The sequence below is a fragment of the Euprymna scolopes genome, chromosome 12 (assembly GCF_053919585.1).
Source record: "Euprymna scolopes isolate OS-2025 chromosome 12, ASM5391958v1, whole genome shotgun sequence".
Classification (NCBI taxonomy): domain Eukaryota; kingdom Metazoa; phylum Mollusca; class Cephalopoda; order Sepiida; family Sepiolidae; genus Euprymna; species Euprymna scolopes.
The window spans coordinates 47,057,230-47,062,619 of record NC_136493.1 but is presented as its reverse complement, the minus strand read 5'-3'; the positions used below and the strand labels follow the sequence as shown (position 1 = coordinate 47,062,619).

The following is a 5,390-nucleotide window of genomic DNA, read 5'->3' as shown; positions in this document are numbered from 1 at the left end:
TTCGAGTCTGTAGACTGAAAATGAACAGAGTTATTGCGAAGGAAAATATACACAGACACACAGACAGACAGACAGACAGACAGGCATCAGACACGTTAACCTTTTTAGATATATAGATAGATAGATGTTTATTTTCTGGGATCCTTTGAGATGAGGTTTTATAATTTGTGTATTTATTTTTATTTATTATTTATTTATTTATTTATCTATTTATTTATTTGTTGACTGTTATCCTCATCTTCATAATTGTTGTTGTTTCACTACGTTTCGGCCAACTCATCCTTTTGCCTTCTTCTGGTGATTAAATGCGATGGGATAGAATGTTGGGTCTTGTAATTGTATTCCCAATCATTACTACCTTCTATAGTTGTTGCTGTCTCACCACTTCAGTGCTCGTGGCGTAGTGGATAGAAAGGTTGAGTTTCTACAGTTCTAAGTGAGCATTGTCTGAAGATAACAGTTTCAATCCCACCCAAAACAGGTCAGAGGATTAGTCGGCCGAAACGTGAGGATAAGAGTCCGCAAACAAACAAACAAACAAACAAATGAATACATAGACCAATAATGATCTCTGTTTATTGCGGTGTGGTGCTAGTTCTGTGTAGTTCTAGGAGGTCCACTCTCCCAGGCTCTGCCTTCTCTCTTTGAGAAGGGGTTAGTTTATTGCTAATCGCCTGAGGCACCCTTACCGGAGTATGCCGACGGGACCCACCCAGACACCTTTTGCAGGTCAACGTGCCCCTCAACCTTCTCTGGGGTGCTGAATTCTCAATCCCACTTTCAGACTCCGATGTCTTAAGTTCTTGAAGTGGGAGAGAACGAAATATTTTAAAATGTGATGGACAGATAAGAGAAAGTAAGCAAAGAAAGAGGGGGGGTGAGAAAATAAGAAAGCAGACAGAACGAAAAAAAATAGATATGAAAAAAAAAACACAAGAAAGATAAAGCTGATGGCAAAAGGGTTCATATAGGAAAAACGTCTTTTAAATTTAACGATATGGGAAAATTAGGTTATAGTCAAGAGTCGGTTAGGATACGGTGACACGAGAAGGAATTAATATGGTGAGATCGTTCGTTTTGTTGTTGTTGTTGTTGTTGTTGTTGTTGTTGTTTTCTATGTATACTTATACAGAGGTAAGGAGACCTAAATGAAGTTATTAATTTAATAGATTTGATTGGATTGGATTCGAGTGGTTATTCGTTTAGCCAATTACAACTCCCTTTCTCTTTCTTTTCTTTTCTCTCTCTCTCTCTATCTCTCTCTCTCTCTCTCTCTCTCTCTCTCTCTCTCTCTCTCTCTCCAGCTATGTTAGGCATTATCAACTAAAACTATCTGAGATACGGTCGCCCTAGAATACGTACGTTTTTTTTTTTTAAGGTTACGATGTGGAATACGATGTTTTTCCGGATCCTGGTTACGGTATTTGCCTCGCCTTACGCCTTCGTTATTTATAATGTTATTGAATTATATAGATGTGTATTATATATACTGTAATTACTGTACTGTATTTTTTACGGTAAATATCCAGATCCGCTACTACAGAACACCGATCACTCTAATTTGTTTCTTTATAGGTAATTGAGAATTTTCCAAAACCAAACTCCTATCCTTACATCATCAACGCTCTGATCCCCAGCTGGCATCAATTGTGATGGATGGCTCTCGTCTGGGTGAGGCCCCGTGTTTTGACAAGCTTCTGGGTTTGACCTTTACTCCTGATCTGAAATGGAACACGTACATCAAGTCTGTTGCCAAGGTCGCAGGAAAGATGGTGGGATCCTTCTACCGCTCCAGAAGATATCTCACTACTGATGCAATTCTCTATCTATATAAAAGCCAAGTACGGCCAAGGATGGAATACTGTTGCCATATCTGGGCAGGAGCTGCCAAAAACAGCCTATCATGCCTTGACAGAGTACAAAATAGACTTCGTGGTTTAGTGGGGGATGCCCTTTTCTCTACCCTGCAACCCCTCTCCCACAGAAGAGACGTTGCGAGCCTATCCTTGTTTTATCGTTATTTTCATGGCAGGTGCTCGCCTGAACTCCAATCCCTGGTCCCCCCTCGCCAATCTTTCACAAAAAACACCCGTCTAGCTGAATCCACTGTGAAAAATTTCCCCCACTCTATATCTGTGCCTAAATCAAAACGCGGATTTCATGAGCAAAGCTTCTTTCTTAGAACTGCACGCCTGTGGAACTCTGTTCCGTCTGCCTGCTTCCCTCCAGACTACAACTTGGATGTCTTCAAGTCTAATGTTAACAAATTCCTAATGAACCGCCCCCCTAATTAAACACTTCATAAAATCTCCTCACTAACGTGATGTACTTACAATAACCCTTATCCCTGAGTGGCTTCCGGGCCTTGATAAGTGGTGATCACTGTGTAAAAAAAAAAAAAAAAAATTGAGGTCGCTGACAACGAATCTGATAGTCAAACTTGGGGCAAATTTACCCTCTCTCTCTCTCTCTCTCTCTCTATTATCTACAGTAAAAAATACCCGAATCTCATTCTTCTTTTTAAAGGTTGGGGCTACATCCAAATTTAGATAAAATTTATTTTTTAATTCTTTATGTATTTTATCGAGATTTTGATAAACTCATTGTGAGATTTTCATCGACATTTTTCGCCTTTGGCATTAGTGAAAAATACAATAAAATATTAAGTATTTCATGAACAGACATATCGATGCCTCCGTTCAGTCTCGAAAGACAAAGGATACTCCCCCTGGGGGCAGCTGCACGTGTAATTGTGAGGCAAGGGTTGCGAAATCCTCAGTCACACCTCTCCTGAATCGGAGAAGTCCAGGACGACTGGAAACAATGCCGAGATAAGCAAAGATATGGAAATGAACAGACAACGACAATGTTAAGTCGGCGCTAGCGAAATTGCAAAAAAAAAAAAAGAAACTGCTCCAAAGCATTTTAAATCTTTTAATAATCAACTGTGAACTTTCTAAGAAGCGGCAACAGATACGTTTAGCAAATAGATCGTTTGGCTGACCATGCTATCAATAATTTCCCCCACTTTTTATCTGTGCGCCTAAGCGTAAACGTACATTCCATGAACAAAGATTCTTTCTAAGAACTGCACACCTATGGAACTCTCTTCCATTTACCTGCTTTCCAGCTGATTACAATATGGCCGCCTTCAAGTCCAATGTAAACAAGTTCTTGATGAGCCGTTCCCCTTAAGTAATCTAATTTACCAAATTTACACTTCTAACGATTACTATGATATTGTCCTTTTGACCACTGTACACGATTTAACCCTTATCCTCGAGTGGCCTCTGAGCCTTGATAAGTGATGATTCCTTTGTAAAAAAATAAAAAAGGTTTACTAAGGGAATAAACAAGTGAACTCCAGAATGTTTATATTGTTTACCACAATTGACCAATAAAAATATAAATTAGACTCAAAGAATCAATGCTAAATATGGGAATACGATTTATAACCTGTGGCCCTTTACGTTGTAAATGAACAACTTGTAACAAATGTGTTTGTTTCAATTTTTTTCTTTTTTTTTTTTTTCTTCAAGAAAAAAAATTAAAAGAATCGTTTTGGGAATCAGAAATTAGGTATAATTTTTCCGATACCGATACCATAAAAAGTTCTTATATTTCTGATTCATGATTCCGATAAAGCGTCCCAACACTACTTGTGACTGATGTTGCATATACATAAATAGTGTTTAACCAAGCTTCTGTGGAGTTGAATTAACTAAAAATCAAGCGTTTCGACTTTACCGTTATTGTGAGGAATGGGCCCAACTTTCAAATTTGTTCCTTTAGATCAGTAGCTTTTTAAAATTATGAGCAACCAATATGAGCTGAAACCCAATTTTCAAAATAGACGATTCGAGCTAAGCTGTATACACGACGCAGAAAACAAGCATAATTAATGTTTTGTTTGTTTGCCTTATTTAACTTCAGCCGAACTTCGCAAAAATCAAAGGGCACCTTCCATGAGTTAACACTTGATCTCTATATGAAATACATACTTATTCGAATATTCCATTGAAGTTCTCCTTTACTTCTCAAACATTGAGTTAGTAAAGGCGTTGGGAACATACTTTTCATCTCTCCAATTGACCATTTAAATATTTTATAGTATATCTTTCTTGTCTCTTTGTCTTCCTGGATTCCAGAATAAGCATTCCCTTTGTCTGGTGAAGTATTCAGCTTCGTGCAATAATCAGAGGTAACATCACTTGGAGAAGTGAAGTGCTCCATTTCTCGTAAAAGCCAGTGTAGGTTAGCCAAATTTATACACATACGTCGCCTTTGAACATGTGCTTGAAACCCTGAGGTATGGTCCAATATAACTCTAGCATCGTCTGTACAAATTTCTTCTTTACGTTTCAAATGTTGAGTTAGTAAAAAAAAGTTCACATTAATTTTCCTTTCCTGGCAAAACATATTTTTTTACGTCATTTTTTGACTAGTAGAAAAGAAATTGTGAAAAAAATATAGGTTTTAAACGAAAACACCTTCGTGCCTGTGTGTGCGTCTTAATATTTCGCGATATGCAGGGGTGATGGGTGGGGACGACAATAAGTTATTATTCATATGTCTTTTCGCTGTTTCCTCTTTTGGTATATGTTTTACATTCTATATTTTTTATTTGCAGGATTTTACACAATCATCCGCCAGTATAGTCATAACTAACGGAGATTTGGTATCTGTCTGTCTGAAGCCGAAACCATGCCATTATTCCTGTGATCAGTGGAAGACTTTATTTAGTCTCGAAAGACAATGGATACTTCCTGTAATATTAGTTGCGCATGAAATTATAAGACAAGGTTGCGCAATCTCCAACCACACATCCCCTGAATCGGCACTGCTTGAGTCCTGTGACAATAGAAATCCAGGACGACTGAAAACAATGCCGAGATGAGCGGAGAACACATACAGCGCCTGGAATTCCCAAATGGTCACCCATCTTAGTACTAACCAGGATCAATATTGCTTAATTTCGGTGATCTAACGGGAACCGGTGTATCAACGTGATTATAACGTATATGGTCCTGTAATTAAATGCCTGAAAAGATCGATACAAACCTGTTTTTCCTGCAACCCATAGTGTCCAGTGCAAACAAAAAAATTAAGAAAAGAATGGCGATCTTTAAGTACCAATGACGACACCATAGAGCAGCTATTCTCAATCTTTCCTCCATCGTTGACCCCCTCAGCTTTCTGTATTTCTCCATTTACCCCTTATTCACATACAAAAACTCATAGCCATCATAAAGTGATAGAAAAACAAGGTCAAAAAGAATCTTTTTTAGTGTTTAGGTTTTTGCATAAAAACAGTACTATACACAACGCAATAATAATTATTTTAAAATTATCAGGTATTTGAATTTTTTTAACCCCGACTATATAATGTT

At 37.8% G+C, this 5,390-nt stretch overlaps 1 pseudogene; it reads right to left on the bottom strand.

Moving 5' to 3' along the window:
• Positions 1–4,905: 4,905 nt before the first annotated feature.
• On the bottom strand, positions 4,906–5,023 carry LOC145291862 (5S ribosomal RNA; annotated as a pseudogene).
• Between the last annotated feature and the right edge of the window lie 367 nt (positions 5,024–5,390).